At 41.0% G+C, this 17326-nt stretch overlaps 1 protein-coding gene and 1 pseudogene across 2 annotated transcripts in view; one reads left to right on the top strand and one right to left on the bottom strand.

The window, feature by feature from the left end:
- Positions 1 to 16604, bottom strand: part of ZFYVE9 (zinc finger FYVE-type containing 9) — a 173014-nt gene extending 156410 nt beyond the window's left edge. For both annotated transcript variants that reach the window (XM_081816939.1, XM_081816940.1), the window contains exon 1: positions 16284 to 16604. The gene's annotated coding sequence lies outside the window, so the exon portion shown is untranslated. The remainder of the gene's footprint in view (positions 1 to 16283) is intronic.
- Positions 8572 to 8648, top strand: LOC115940520 (U4 spliceosomal RNA; annotated as a pseudogene).
- Positions 16605 to 17326: the final 722 nt, after the last annotated feature.

Genomic DNA, 17326 nt, shown 5'->3' with positions numbered 1-17326 from the left:
ATAGGGGAAGGGAGGGAAAAATGAAACAAGACGAAACCAGAGAGGGAGACAAACCATGAGAGACTCTTAATCTCAGGAAACAAACTGAGGGTTGCTGGAGTGGAAGGGGGTGGGAGGGATGGGATGGCTGAGTGATGGACATTGGAGAGGGTATGTACTATGGTGAGCGCTGTGAATTGTGTAAGACCGATGAATCACAGACCTGTACCCCTGAAACAAATAATACATTATATGTTAATAAAAAATAAAAATAAAAAAATACAGGCTGTCGGAGTTTGGCTCATTGATAGCAATAGGGATAATGATGCGCTGAAGCAACAGAAACCAGGTGATGGCACTTAAAACCAGAAGCCAGTGGACCACAGTTATCATCATAACTGGCAAGATGGGAAATAGCCAATAAACCTTGACCCACAGGGCACTGTGGAGATAGTTAACAGAACACGGTGTCATTAGAGCAAAACAGGCAGTCAACAGTGCTGCTTAATATATACAATCAAAATAAGGCAAGAATGTATAAGCACAAGGCTAAGGGTGGTGCCCTTAATTAAAAAAACTACTATCCCTTGCCTAATTCCTAGATCTGATCTAGTTTTCAAATCCAGACCCACCAGCTTAAAGAGATGGCTGGTTCCCCAGGAGCAAAGACCCTGCAACATATATATATGTTAAATATATACAAATATATATTTAAATGATTACCCCCAAGTCCTTCTCCAATGACATCTACGGCTATTTACTCCAGTGACTATACAGTGGGAAAAGGAAAATACCCAGACATTTAAAGAACTGTTGGTCACAGAGTCTGAGTTGATGTTGATATCTAGACACCTGGAACATCATTCTTGCCCTATTATAGGAAAAAGAATATAGGAACTAAGCAAACTCCAGCTTATAGTGGGGTCCACTGGTCTACAGACCCACCTAGCAGTCATTTTCCCAGGCCCTGAATATAACAAGATTGGCATCCTTAGAAGTTGGGTTAATCCCTACCCTGAGTCCTTGGCCTCTGGAGTAATAACTATCATAGGGGAAAAAGCCAAGTGAAACCTGCAAATATCTAAATGTTTCCCCACCCCTTGGCCAAAATAGCAAATCAAAAACAGTACTGTATAGGGGGTGAAGGTAAGAGGAATGGCAGAGATTAGTGCCACCCTTAGGATCTCAAAGATGCAGGGGTAGTAGTCCCTTTCATATGTTTCTTTATTGCCTCTACAGGAACCAGCTGTATCGTGGAGAATGATTAGAGACTACCACAAGCTCAACCAAGTAGTAGCCATGACCACAGCTGCCCCTACCAGATGTATTATGTTTGCTACACCTGATAAATATATATAGCCTCAGGTGTATGGCATTTAGCTACTGATCTGGCAAATGAGTTCTTTTCTATACCAATCAGAAACAGTTCCTTTCACATGGAATAAACAATCGTATACATTCATGGTTTTTCTTCAGGGCTATATTAATTCTCCTATTCTGTCATAATAAAGTCTGAAGAGAACTAGATTCAAAACAGCACACTGATCCATTTAATCATGCTGATCGTGCAAGATGAACAAGAGATGGCTAGCATGCTGAAGTACATGGTAAGATATACATGTGCTCCAAAGGGCAGGAGAAAAACTCTACAAGTATCTGAGGACATGCCATTTCAGTGAACTTTTAGGAATTCAGGAGGTCACAGTCATGCCAACCCATTCCCTCCAAAGCAAAAGACAAACTACTGTATCCTGCATCTCCCACTACAAAAATGGAACCACAACATCTGGTAGGCTTCTTCAGATGTCAGAGGCAACACATTCTAAACATAGGAATATTGCTGTAACCCATGTACTGAGTGATATGAAAGGCTCACTGCCAGCTTTGAGTAGGGGAAACAACTCTACAGCAAGTCCAGGTTGTAGTGCAAGCAGTCCCTAACCTGTTGGAGATCTAAATGTTGGGAAAAGATACAGTACAGAGTTTATAGCAAGCCTTAGTGGGAGAATCACAATGCAGGCACCTGGAGATCTGCAAGACAATCATGCTATTACAAAAAAGCTCCTGGTGTGCTACTGGGCTCTGAAAAGAAATTGCTTGACCGTTGGGCACTCCATGTCCACAACTGCTCATAATGAGCTGGGTTCAACAGGAATCTCCAAGTTACAAAGTCAAGTGAGCTCAGAAACAATCCATTATGAGATGGAAATGGTACATCGAAAATCAAACCCAAGTGGGGCACCTGGGTGGTACAGTAGGTTGAGCATCCGACTCTTGGTTTTGACTCAGGTCATGATCTTGGGGTCATGAGATCTAGCCCTTCATGGGGTTCTGCACTCAGCAGGGAGTCTGCTTGGGGTTCTTTCTCCCTCTCCCTCTGCCCTTCCCTCTGCTTGTGTGCTCGTGCTCTCTCTTAAAAAAAATAATAAATCTCAAAAAAAAAAAATCAAACCCAAGCAGAATGAAAGGGCCCAAGTAAGCTGCGTAAGTAGGCAACCAAGAGTTCCCTAACGCCTACCACAATTGTTCCAGCACCCATTCCTCAGTTCACATCTATAGCTGTTTGGGGGATCCTATATGACCACCTTGAGGAAGAGATAAAAGCCAAAGCCTGGCTTATAAATGGCTTATAAATGACTCAGTATGTGAATGCAAGCTGAAAAAAGAAACAACTTCATTATAGCCACATTTAGGGCTGACCTTGACAGTGGAAAGGGAAAATCTTCCTAAGGATAGAGCTTCAAATGATGCATCTGGTCATGAACTTTGTGTAAAAAAAAAAGTGGCCAGAGATGAGAATATATACAGACTCATGGGCAATTGCAAATGGACTAGCTAACTGGTCAGGGGCCTTTAAGGAAAAAAACTATACAATTATTATAAGAAGGCATGAGTGCAGGCAAACGAATAAACATATGGGAATGTGTAATAGTGCATAAAGCGTGAAAATTCTTTTCATATGTTAATGACCCCCAAGAAGCATCCAATGTAGAAGAGACACTGAATAACCAAGTGAACAAAATGACTCAGAGAGTTGACATGAGCCACCCCAGAACTGGCATGATGGGGACATGAATAAAGTAGCCAGTGTGGCAGAAACCAAAATAGAAGCAAAGAAGGAGGCATGGACTCCCACTTAGCAAGCCCCAATCAGGCTACCACCCCCTCTGAACATCCAATCTGCGAGTAACAGAGACCAACACTGAGCCCCCAGTATAGCACTATGCCTCAAGCTGACCAACCAGTTACAACATCATATTCCATCCATCTTGAAAAGGCCAGCAGTTGATCACCACAGGTATTCAATAAATACTTATTCCAGGTATGGGTTTTCCTTTCCTGTCCACAGAGCCCCAGCCATACCACTAGCAAAGGCCTTACAGAGTACCTAATCCACGGACATAGAATCCCATATAACATAGCATCCAACCAAGGGAACCACTTCACAAATGAAGGAATTGTGGCAGTGGGCCCATAACCATGGGTTCCAGTGGTCTTATCACATAACAGCAGCATACAAAAGCATCCAGCCTTAATAGAGTATTGAAATGGCTTACTGAAGACACAGCTGATATACCAGATCAGAGACAAGAATGGTGTGCTATCCTCTAGGATACTGTATATGCACTGATTCAGAGCTATGTTCCCAGTAGGACAAACACACAGGTCTGAGAACCAAGGCAGAAGCAGAAATGGCCTCCACTTACCATCATTCCCAATGATCCACTGGAGGACTTGGTGCTTTCCATATGTACAATGCTGGGCTCCAGAGTTAAAGATCCTGGGCATGCTTTTGCCAGGAGACATGTCAAGGATCATACTGAGCTATAAGTTATAGCTGTAGCCAGTGCATTTGGGACTCTGTCCCTGGACCAAGAGGCAAGAAGAGGAATCACCATCATGGCAGGGTAAATTAACCCTCATCCTCAGAAGGAAGTAGGTCTGCTGTTACATAATAGGAGCAACAAAATATATGTGGAACTCAGATGATCCATCTGGATACTATTTGATACTTCCTTGCCCAATTGTGACTGTGAGTGGACAAATGCAACCACTCCAGCCTGAGAAGAGTATGGTTCTCAGATACCTCAAAAATGAGGGGTGGGTATTACTAGGTAAACCACCCAGACCAACAGAAATGATAGCTAATGGCTAGGAGAATTTAGACTGAATAGTGAAGGAGACAATGAGAACCACTGTAGCCCTGAGACCAGCTACACAGATGGGGGCTGAAGCCTGTCTCACTAACCCACTTCTTTGAAGTTTCCCATCAAGAAGGGAAGTCCAGGGCTCCTGGCTGGCTCATTGCGTGGGGCACGAGACTCTTGATCTCAGAGCTATGAGTTCGAGCCCCACGTGGGTATAGAGATTACTTTTAAAATGAGAGAGAGAGAGAAGTCCATGGAACCCTGCAAGAACGGTTTTCAGAAAATGTTTGGAGACCTAGATCCAGCAACATGAGAAATGGACTGTGGCAATTACTTGGCTCTCCCTTCAAGAAAGAATCTGCATTAAAAAAAAAGAAGAGGGGCATCTGGGTAGCTCAGTTGGTTAAGCGTCCAACGCTTGATCTCAGCTCAGGTCTTGATCTCAGGGTCATGAGTTCAAGCCCTGCATTTATAAAAATAAAAAAAATAAAAGAAGAATTTGCATTTAGGTGCAAGGAGACAGCTAACAGCCTTCAGCTGCTCATCTTGGTTTTCCAGTTGAGGCCAGACTCTTCTGGGGCAGCTCCTAGCCAGTGACTAAACATGGTGGATATACTAGAACCTGGCCATTTTCCCCCACTGCAGAACTCCTCTAACAGGTGATTTTTGCTCTGGAGCTCCCTGTTGGATTGGCTGAATTTTGTTGTGGTTGTTGTTGTTTTAATCTGTATCACAGATTGAGGCTTTTGTAGGTCAGTTCAGCTTGGACTCCCTTTCCTTTCACTGCATTATCTACTCCCCATAAAATCTCTTGCATTAACTGCATCTCAATATCTGCTTCCCAAGGGACCAAACCAACATATTACGTAATTAGCTCTTTTATGAATCATTTCATTTAACTAAGGTATTACTGCTATTCCCATCTCACAGATGAGAAAACCGGGGCACAGAGAAGTTAACTAACTCACCCAAGATCACACAGTAAAAGCAGAACTAAAATTTGAACCCAGGCAGTCTGATTCCAAAGCCTGAGCTTTTAATCACTATGCTAGCCAAGGCATCTCAAGATACTAAAATGAGAGTATTTATTTTACATAATTTTAGGAAGCAAAACAAAAGGATAGATATTACAGAAAAACAGCACTTACCTAAATATGAAATATTTCTAATATTTATCAGTAACGAATAAAAATATTTCTAATAATTATCAGTAACGAACAACAGAAGAGGTGCTTCGGGAAGTAATCAGGGCCTATCACCTGAGGGTTGAAATAGTCATGGATATTGTGAGAAGCTTTATAAAACAGATAAAAGTTCACCTAAATCAGTAAAAGATGTACTGCTAAGCATTATGTGGAAAAAGGGTTCCCTGGGCACCTGGGTGGCTCAGTCGTTAAAGCATCTGCCTTTAGCTCAGGTCATGATCCCAGGGTCCTGGAATCGAGTCCCACATCGGGCTCTCTGCTCGGCGGGAAGCCTGCTTCTCCCTCTCCCACTCCCCCTGCTTGTGTTCCTGCTCTCGCTATTTCTCTCTCTGTCAAATAAATAAATAAAATCTTTAAAAAAAAAAAGGAAAAAGGGTTCCCTAGCCAATAAACTGGGTAGTATACTGCTGAACAAAGTTAAACCAGTTTCTTTACTTTTACTCTTCAATTTTTTTTTTAAAGATTTTATTTATTTATTTGACAGAGAGAGACACAGCAAGAGAGGGAACACAAGCAGGGGAGTGGGAGTGGGAGAAGCAGGCTTTCCCGCGGAGCAGGGAGCCCAATGCGGGGCTTGATCCCAGGACCCTGGGATCATGACCTGAGCCGAAGGCAGACGCTTAACGACTGAGCCACTCAGGCGCCCTACTCCTCAATTTTTAAAACAGTAAAGTATATTTATAAATCTCTATCTGAGGGATATAGTAAATTGAAAAACCCAAACTTATCTGACTAAAGAACACTTCCTTGCTCCCGGCCTAGGATGATTTAGTTCCAAAATCAAAATTCACTGATCAAAGTCTCCAGAAGTTAATAAGGAAAAGAATGACAATTTTCTAGCTGGTTAACAATTTTCCAACTAGCCAAAACATCACCTATCTACATGTCAAAATAAGCACCTCTAGGGGCGCCTGGGTGGCTCAGTCAGTTAAGCGTCTGCTTTTGGCTCAGGTCATGATCTCAGAGTCCTGGGATCGAGCCCCGCATTGGGCTCCCTGCTCCGCGGGAAAGCCTGCTTCTCCCACTCCCTCTGTTGCTCCTCCTGCTTGTTCTCTCTCTTTCTGTGTCAAATAAATAAATATTAAAAAAATAAAATAAAAAATAAGCATCTCTAATACCTTAAGGGTAGAAAGGCTATATAAAAGTTTTGTCACTAAAATGCATTTCATCTTTTATGCAAAACATGCCCTTCTTTGCTTTATCAATAAATCTCTAAAGATCTACAATAATGGGTTCACATTTTAATTACTGAATTCTCACTTTATGAGCAATACGAAAGCTTTATTTCAAGTGTGCTATTGGTGACCTGGTTATTTTCATATAACACAGCTCTAGATGCTTTTTTCTCAAACGCATATACACTATCACAAGAAAGGACAGAAGAATGGGGGTAACAGGTAGGGAGGAAAGAGGCATCAGTTAAAACTACTCATCCGGCTAATTCCCAAAGTTTCTGTGTTTTTATTTAGAAATATATTCTCTTTACTTATTACAGGGGAAATTTCTATGTAAATTACAATCCCTTGTTTTAATTCTCCTATTTTCCTTGGCCCATTGCCGCCTATTCTTTTTCTCCATTAATGATACTATCACCATTGCCTGGAGCTGTCCATATGCCATCTATCTTTTCATTCAGTTCTTTGGAAATTTGAATGGAATATTAAAGGTGAAAGGGGCATTAACATCTAGTCCACCACTCATTTTCAGATCATAGAAATGAAGCCCAGAGATCAGTTATTATATTTTTCTAGTAATAGCAAAGCAGTCATTTATCTATTTCAAAAATACATATATGAAAGCTGAAATTCCCAAAATATATGCACATACTTTTTTTTTTTTTTTTTTTGAGAGAGCACAGAAGAGGGGCAGAGGGAGAGGAAGAATCCCATGCAGGGCTCAATCTCAGGACCCCAAGATCACCACTGGAGGTGAAAACAAGTCAGACCCCCAAGCCGAATGAGCCACCCAGGCACGCCACATCTTTTTCTCAAGCAAAATGCTATATGCCAGTAGTACACTTTAAAGGCAAATACCACCAAAGTCAACCAACTGAAGTTGAACTCTCCTGATATGAATACTTCCTAAAGCACTATGGAATTTTTTTTTTTAAGAGGGAGAAGGACAGAGGGAGAGAGAGAGAACCCCAAGCAAACTCCCCGCTGAGCACAGAGCCCAACTCTGGGCTTGATCTCAGGACCCTAAGATCATGATCTGAGCTGAAATCAAGAGTCGGACACTTAACCAACTGAGCCACCCAGACACCCCTGGAATATCTTAAGATAAAACAAATACAAAACACATGGAGAGGTTCACATGATGAAAAAGAGTGTAGACTTTGTAGTCAGAGACATATGGTTTGAATCATGGATGTGGGCTTAGGAAAGTCAATAAAAATCTCCATGCCACAGTTCCCTTAGTTATAAAACGTGCATGACACTATGAATATTATAGGGGATTTTAAGAATTAGAAATAACATATGTGAAACACCTACCAGAAAGACAGCACACAGTGGTCAAAATTTTTATATTATACAAATAAGTAACAGAAGGTAAAAGAAATCAAGGAAAACTCCATAAACCTGCAATCTTTTCGGGGGGGGGGCCCTCTACGCCCAGCATGGAGCCCAATGCAGGGTTTGAACTCATGACCCTGAGATCAGGACCTGAGCTGAGATCAAGAGTCTGGCACTTAACGGACTGAGCCACCTAGGCACCCCAAACCTGGAATGTTTAAAGGACTGGATAGTGGGGCATGCAGAAATAGAAAGTGAGGCATGATGATACTGGAACCAACTCATAAAGGGCTGTGCCAGATTAAAGAATCTAAACCTTGCTTTTTATTTATTTTTAACAACTGATAATTTATTAAAAAGGCTGATTTAAGTATCTGCAATAGTGACTTCAACACTGACTCCTGGCTCAATACTGATGAAAGTAATCTGTTTAACAATCTCACAAGGACTGTGCAAATCAATGAGTCACTTGTAGATCCCCATCTGAAAACAATCCCAAATCTTAGCACCCTCACCACAAGGAAGTTTTTCTTGTAGTGATTCTCAGAGTCTTGGTGGGCATCAGAACTGGTCCTTTCACTTTGAGATTCTTTTCCTTTGAACCTCTGATAAGTCAACACATACCTTCTCCAAATACTTTAGGTTGCAGCTGGTTAGTTCTAATTCGATGAATCACCACCTCTGGTTCCACGGATGCCTTCCCGGTGTCTTTAAAAGCCATGGCTGAGCTTTGCGCAGTGGCAGTATCATAGCCAATGAGGTTTATCCAAGGCGCGATTATTGCTAACTAAAAGCCATGGCTGTGGCAAAGTGCAGCTTCCTGACCCACTTGTTCCTTGGTGAGAGCGAGCGAACAGTGGTGAGTCAGGAGCAGGAGCGGGGCGCTCAGAGCTGTAGCTGCAATAGCATCTTCCTCCCAATAGCACCTTCTTTTTTAGACATTGAGCAGAACCTTCCAAGAATGACCTCACAATAATCTCAAAAATAGTTTACTTCAGCTACTAATTAAAAACAAAAATATGGGCGCCTGGGTGGTTCAGTCAGTTAAGCGTCTGCCTTCGGCGGCTCAGGTCATAATCCCAGGGTCCTGGGATCCAGCAGGTATCTGGCTCCCTGCTCAGAGGGGAGTCTGCTTCTCCCTCTCCCTCTGCCCCGTCTCCCCACCCTCCCAAACCCCCCCTCATGTTCGTGGTCTCTCTCTCTCTCAAATAAATAAAATAAAATAAAAACACCTACAGGCAGTTATATCACCAGAATCACAAAAAGGTCTAGACGATGTATTCTTAAGGTTTTTCTCAAACTGGCAGTGTTTTGCTTCAACTACTTTTTAAGGGTTGTTTCTCTTGTTCAATTGAAAATGAAAAATGGAGACTAAAATTTACATAAACCCTGACAATGTTTCCACAAAACTTTTAAACTGCTTGCTCTTTATTTTAGTAATGAGAATTGTGAGAGAGCTATGTTCTGCTTAGATATAGTAACAAAAACATATACCATTTACTTTTTCATTTTAATAAACTCTGGCAGATAAACTACCAAACTGTAACCATGAGAGGTTAGAAAAGAACCATATTACAGGGGCACCTGGCTGTCTCAATCCACAGAGCATGCAACTCTTGATCTCAGGGTTGTGAGTTTGAGCCCCATCTTGGGTGTAGAGATTACTTAAAAATAAAATCTTTAAAAAAAAAACTTAAAAAAAAAAAAAGAACCATATTACAAACAGAAATGCATACCTCTTCATTAATCCTAGTTCAAAAGGCTCCAGAACTATTGTTTTTGGTAATTTTCTGTAGAAACTCTGACATTCAAAACAACTAAAAGACTGTATAACAAACCAGTGAAGCCTTTTAGCTCACTCAGTTGAAAGACCTGAAAGTGATCCTAATCAGGTGGGAAAATACTGTGGGTGATCCACTGCATGTAGAATGAAGGTTCAAACTTGCACTTTGTTTGCTCAAACAATAAATAGTTCCTTGCAGTATTTCCTAACTAGTTTGAAAAAAACTTTAGAAACATTAGCAAGTCATTATTGCTGACTTTAAACTGTGTCCTACAAAACCTCATAGAAAAGCTTTAATATCTTGAATGGGAACAAACAATAGCAGACTATGCTATGTATAATAATAAAGAATAGGGGCACTTGGCTGGCTCAGTCTGTGGAGCATATGACTCTTAAACTTGGGGTTTTAGGTCTTAGCCCCACATTGGGTGTAGAGATTACTTAAAATCCTTGGGGGTAAAAAGAATAAAGAACAATGACTCAACTGTATTTATATAGAATTACATATCATGGAGAGGTAATGGCAATCCTTAAAATCTGTCAGACCTCACTGCTTAGAAATGTAAATGGGTAAACATGCATTGGACTCGTATCTTTTTAGAAATTTTTAGCAATTAAAGGAAAACTAAACCTAATGTTTACAATTGCCTTTTGTTAAGAAATATTCTTAGAAGACAGCCTTTCAGTTGGAAATCCCCATACCACTATCCCCATTACCACCCAAAGCGGTTAACTAGCTCTGTCGAGTTCACTGTTTACTAAACAGGAAACTGGAAAGTTCACAGCTTTTATCCTCAAGGTAAAAAAGACTCCATATTATCAAAGAATCTGGCAATTTATCTGCAAGTAAAAGCTTCAACAATTTACCTAATGACTGTAAATGGAAGTTATAATCCTCAAATAGAGGCTTAACTTACCACTTCACACCCACTAGGATGGCTCTAATCAAAAAGACAGTAACAAGGGTTGGTGAAGATGTGCAGAAACTGGAACCCTCTTACACTGCTGGTGGGAATGTAAAATGGTGCTGGTCCTTGAAAAGATTTGAACAAAGAGTTACCTTTTGACCCTGGCAACTAGGTACGTACCCAAAAGAAAGGAAAACATTTGCACATTAAATGCTCATAGCAATATTATTCATAACAGCCAAAAAGAAAAAAATAACCCAAACTGACAAAGGGATAAATAAAATCTGGTATATCCATATAATGGAGTATCATTCGGCAGTATAAAGAAATGAAGTGCTAATACATGGTACAACATGGACAAACCCTGAAAACATTATGTTAAAAGAAAGAAACCAGTCACATATCCTATGATTCCACTTATATGAAATGTCCAGAACTGATAGGTAAATCCATATAGGCAGAAAGCACATTAGTGGTTGCCTAGGGCTGGGTAGATTGGGAGGAAAACAGGAAGTGGATTTCTTTTTGGAGTAATGAAAATGTCTAAAATTTGATGGTGGTGATATCTGCATAATTCTGAGTATCCTAATAGCATTGAACTGTACACTTTAAATCGATTAACTGTATGGTATCTGAACTATATCTCAATAAAGCTGTTATTTAAAAAAAAAAGAGCCTTATGTAATATTTTAAATTTAGCTGAAATACATGTGCTCTTCACTTCACATCTTAAAGTTAATATTATTTCTCTAAAGTAAATATTATTTCAAATAGCCAGAAGAACCCAGGACTGAATATACCCAAACTTTTCCTAATTAATGAAAAATTCTAGACTCATTTTACCATTTCCTTAGGTCTTATTTCCTAAGACTCCTTCCCTCAAAAGATACTAAATTTTCATTTAAGCTTAATTAATCTTGAAAACCTAGGGCATGGACTTACTACTTCTGTATTTTAAAAAATGCAAAAGAACTACCATCATAGATATTAAGTCACATATCCTTAAGGATACATTATCATAAACAATCAGAAAAAAGATAAATCACCATAGAATTATCAACTAAACTATTACAGTCCAAAGCCTAGGGCCACAAAAGCATTTTTTAAGCTTAATTAGACAAATGTAAGGATTTTCAACTAAAAGATAATTTATAGGAAAAAATTAACATTTTTATAAATAGTTCTCTAATATAAAATCCCAAATGCCTCAAGATACCCATCAACACACATTAAGTTCTCCTTTTCCCTTGCCTAATACGAACCCAATAACTTTTTCTTGATTTCAATGTGTCCACAGAGATTTCCTCATCTTTACCTTATTTTATTAAAGGCTGTCAAGAAATATTTTGTAAGTATAAAACATTATAACTGTTCTCATTTTTCCAACAGTTCAGTTCTATAAATGGGCTACTTATAATAATTAAAAGAATTTTAAGTACCACTTAATCTGTAAAATAGGAAATATTTTATAAATAGCATTTTTGAATTGTTTTAATTAAATAACATTTATTTATAAAGCATAAAGCATTCCACTAACTACACCATTAAAATACTAACTCTACTGATACCTTGGTTTCTCCTTAATTTAGCAATCTCTAATAGTTCAAAATTAATCATACTGATTTTATTTCCTAGTTGTAAACTGTATTAATAATGATCTTTCAAGTTCTTTCAAACAGAAGTAAACAAGAAGTATATTTTCCACTTTCAGGGTAACAATGATTTACCAGGACTCACGGGACTGAATTGCAACTCTGTTTTACACATTATATCATTTAATCATCACAATAATCCTATAAGATGAGTTATTAAAGCTTCATTTTACAGAATAATAATTGAGGCATAAAGGGGATAGGAAATTTGTCCAGGGTCCTCCAGGGTATAAGACTGAATCCCATATCTGACAGCTATAAAAATCTAGATCTAATCTACTATAGTTTGTAAGGAAAAGTCTGTTTTGAAAACCCTTCAATTTTTAAATAATGTAAGTTTAATAAATTGATCTGTTTTTGAAAACTAAGTATATGAACTATTTTTATTCAATAACTGCATCTACTTTCTTTTGTTGATTATTATACACTAAGAATGTTGCTCTATATAATGCAAGTCAGGTACACCCAAGTAAAATAAAAAATCATGTAAAAGTCTGAAAATGAGTAATGGAAAATGAATAAAACTCCAACAATGTAATTAGTGTACCCTATACATACAGAATAGCTCATTTATTCAGTAAAAATGAAATGGGAAATATGTATAACCACGATCAAAATTGTTTTCTATAAAAAATTTTTAAGAATTCTAAAAGTAGATTCAGTCTCTAAAAAAATTAAAGCTACCATGTTTTAAGTCACATAGAAATTCTAAACCTTAATTTTTGTTTTTGTTTTTCCCAAAAGAAGGAATGGATGTGAACATCTATTGGGCACCTTCTAAGAGACAGATCCTGAGCTAATTGCTTTTTATTATTTTTTATCTCATGGAACCAGTTCTACTTCTCTGTGATGGGAACTATTACTCCAATTATTACTACATAAGAAGCAACTCAGGATCTAAATGTCGCATTGTTCTAAAAGTTGTAATAAGGATTCCTGCCCACATCTGACTCCATACTCTGCACATCATGCAGTTAACAACCATAAAACACCACACACACACACACACCATCCTTTAGGGACATAAGAATTTAAGTTAAAATCCAGGCAATTATCTTTTAAACAAGATTTGTGCCTTGCAACTCGTCTGTGGCCAGCACATAACAGGTGCCAAATAAAAGTTTACTGAATGGGATGAACACTGGTAGAAATGGGATCATCTTCATTCATTCTGTCTAAGGGAGTTAATATACAACTATTGCTTACCAAGCAACATATACAACTTTCTCCTTACAGAATAAAACACTGAATCAGGAATTGGAAGATAAGGGAATGACCACATATAAAAATTACTAATATTCTTAAAAGGTAAGCTATTGGATTAAATATTAGAAGCCTTAAAGAGAGATCCAGCATATTCAACTCAATTACCAACTCTTGTCTGACGCTGCCTTTTAAGAGTTAAACATGTTCTGCTTCCACAGTTGGCTAGTTGCTAGCAGAGACCACTGTTCATTTTTGTGTTTCCTAGAACACCAAAGACAGGACCTGACACTTAATAGCTAAAATTTTATAAAGATCTTCTACAAATTACAAAACCGGTTCAGATGACTTCACCCTAAAAGCCTTGCAAGGCAAGTATAATATCTATCTACATTTTTATAGACAATGACTTCAAAGTCCAAGGAGAGATTAAGTGCAAGATAAGTGGCCAGGTATCCTTCTATAATACCACAGCTACCAGAAAAGGCTCTCAATATATGTTAAAGGGTATTTCAAGGGATAGCTGATTCAACTTTCTTTCTAAGATTGTAAACACCATTATCTGTTGCTATGAGAAATGACTGTATTGCCACTTAAGATTGATAGCTTTGCTAGAAAACAGATACTGTCATTAGGCTTGACAAGGTTAGTTAACTTTTTTTTTTTAAGATTTTTTTTAATTTATTTATTTGAGAGAGAGGATGAGAGGAGAGAGAGAGCACATGAGAGGGGGGAGGGTCAGAGGGAGAAGCAGACTCCCTGCTGAGCAGGGAGCCCGATGAGGGACTCGATCCTGGGACTCCAGGATCATGACCTGAGCTGAAGGCAGTCGCTTAACCAACTGAGCCACCCAGGCGCCCCAAGATTAGTTAACTTAATCTAAGTTTAACTTATTAGATGGTGATTCTCAAACTTTAGTAGGACTAAGAATCAGGAAGCTTGATAAAAATAAAGATCCTTGGGCCACCATTATCGCTAGAAATTCTGATTCAAGGTACCAGGAATCTGCAAATTTTAACAAGCACTCTCAGCTGATGCTAATGAGGGTAGTCTTCAGAGACACATTAAGAACTGAACTAGACTTTTGAAACTTAATCTCCCCAATTTTTTTTAATCAAGCCAGTTTTTTACAGTTATAAATATTTAAGCAAAATCTTACAAAAACAATCCAAGGCTACTCCATCTAACAGGATAGGTCCTCAAAAATGTTTACTACACCAAACCTCCCTAGACCTCATGAGCTCTCAAGTCAGAGGTCTTTTAGGTAGTTACCCAATGTTACTCTGTTTAAGTTGATGAATTCAACTATGACCACAATGTAATTCAGTACAACATTTTTATAAGTCTTACACAAATGACTGGGTGTTAAACAGTAAAAGGGAACAGTTGAACTCTGAACCTAATAGAAATAATAATTAAATCATAATAATTTGATTAATAAAATAATCATAAATCAATAATTTTTAAATCACCAATAGTGCAAGCCCATTTAAAACTTCAAATGACCATCAAAATGTACTAATTATAGGGGCGCCTGGGTGGCTCAGTCGTTAAGCGCCTGCCTTCGGCTCGGGTCATGATTCCAGGGTCCTGGGATCAAGCCGCGCATCGGGCTCCCTGCTCGGCGGGAAGCCTCTTCTCCCTCTCCCACTCCCCCTGCTTGTGTTCCCTCTCTAGCTGTCTCTCTCTCTGTCAAATAAAAAAAAAAAAAGTACTAATTATAAAATTATGGGTGACTTTTCCCTCACTATTAAATATTTGAGTTGACACAGTACCTTTCTGTACTTCTCAAATTTTCTACAGTAAGCATATTTATTTTATTCACGATTATAAGTTTTAGAAGTACTTATTAATCCTACAACCTTCACATACATAATAGGAAAACAAGAATAACCTATAACCACATTTATCATAAACCATAAACACCCAAACACCTGACTTAAGGTATCAAACTGTAATCATCCCTTTTTTTCCACATTAATACCAGAACATATCACTTAACCTCCAAAATTTAGACCATGTCCCATTTCCATCAGGTATGTTATTAGAATAGTTAGCACGACTTTTTAAAATCCTCTTGTCATCTGTTCTGTGGATCTATTTAGGTGGAACATTTTTGTACCAAGAACTGAGGCATTAAAATATTTACACTCTCTTATTAGGGAGAAGGGGGAAAGACCATTGTAAAAATATATATATATTTTTTTATAATTGTATTTACGTAGGAAACTTGGCGCAACGATAGAATGGGGCTTTCTCCAAGCCAGACCACTCTTAGAGGCAAAATATAATGTAATAGAAAGCGGCGGGGATGAGCCACTGGCAGGTGATGAAATTTCAGCTCAAATAAAACGCAAACGGTTGTTTTCAACGCAGTCAGATCGGTGAATGACACTCGGGAGTACTGGGGGCTCTCAGAGCCCCGCACTTTCCGCACTCCAATTCTCACCAGCCCTCCCGCCCCTCCCCCCGGGACTTTGCGGGACTCGGTATGGGGCGCGGAAAAGCCTAGGCTGTTTGCAAACAGGCGTCCTCTGCCTCCCTCTAGGATGTACGTGCCGGGCCCGGGATAAGAGGCTGCGCTCGGCACGGGCCCGGGGCCAACCTGAAGGGTGCCAGTGCCCCCGCCAACACCCCCGCTCCACACACCCGGCCGCGCCGGAACCAAGGCCAGGGCGAGGGCTTCCCGGCGGCGCGGGGCCTAGTCGCCCCCCACGCGCCTCCCGCCTCCCGGGGGACGCGGAGAAGAAGGGGTGAGGGCCCAGAGCCGCGGGGTGGGGGAGGCGGCCGCAGCAGCAGGACGCCCCGTCCGCCCGGCCCGAGGGCTGCTGCCAGGGCCCTTCCCCGCGGCGGAAGGCCAGAGAGCCCGGGACCGCGCGGCGCCACACGCACCTCGAACAGCGGCCGCCGCCGCCACAGCATGGCCGAGGGGGTCGTCCCTGAGTCGACAGTCTCCTCCGGAGGGCACCGGCGCGGCCCCAGGCGCCGCCGCGAAGCCTCCCGCTCTTGAAGGGGTTGTGGTCGCCGCTGCTACTGAGGCCCAGCGCCCGCCGAGCCTCATCGGGCTCACGGGCCGCCGCAGCCACGCGGTTCCCGGAGGAGCGCCGCTGAACCAGGCCGGGGGCGCAAGGCTGCGGCGGGACAACCGAGGTGCTGCAGGCGGGGATCCTCCGCGAAGCCTCCAGCGTCGCCGTGGCCGCTCCTGCCGCCGGTGCCGCTGGGCCACAGCGCCCCCTGGACCCCACGCCCGGCTACGGCGCCGGGACTGCGGCGGCCGCCCGGGCACGAGCCGCAGGGAACGCGGGGGAGCGTGGCCTGGGGATGGCGGGGGCCCCGCGCTAGCCGCGCTGCCCTCGGCCCGCCGCCGACAATGCCTCCCGGGAGGCGGAAGCCCCTCGATCCCCACCGACCGTGGCGGGTGTCCGCCCCACCCCCCACCCCTCAGGCCGTGAGCGCCTTTGCACCTTTTCCTTCTCTCCAGAAGGCACATGAACGTTTCTGTCACTCGGACGTTCACCTGAGAGCAGGAGGTGAGGGAATCTGCTCGTTTTCATCCCTCATGATTCGAGAAGGATCCCTTCTAGCCCTTCAGTGTGTCTGGGTGTAAGAAGAGTGACCCAGAACTAGCAGTTTTTCCATACACACACACAAAATCCTCTCCCAAAACAGATGAATTGTCTTTGACCTTAACTTTTTTTGGATCTAGAAATTTCCTACAGATACCAAATCCTTAATCCCAAACTGCCCCAAAATTAGAGGGGAAAAAAAAATATATATATATATATACATATATATATGCTGAGCAAGAGAATAGCCAACGGGTTGTCCTGAAATTCATAAACAACTTAAAGGTAAGAAAAAAAACACCCATCTTTTCTAATTTACCCCTCCCCCACCTCTACCTCTTTCATCCCAACCCCTGTCAAATCGCAGGT

The sequence above is a fragment of the Leptonychotes weddellii genome, chromosome 4 (genome assembly GCF_054177405.1).
Source record: "Leptonychotes weddellii isolate Sample4059 chromosome 4, ASM5417740v2, whole genome shotgun sequence".
NCBI lineage: Eukaryota > Metazoa > Chordata > Mammalia > Carnivora > Phocidae > Leptonychotes > Leptonychotes weddellii.
The sequence above is the reverse complement of the archived record's forward strand: the minus strand, read 5'-3'. Positions and strand labels throughout refer to the sequence as shown.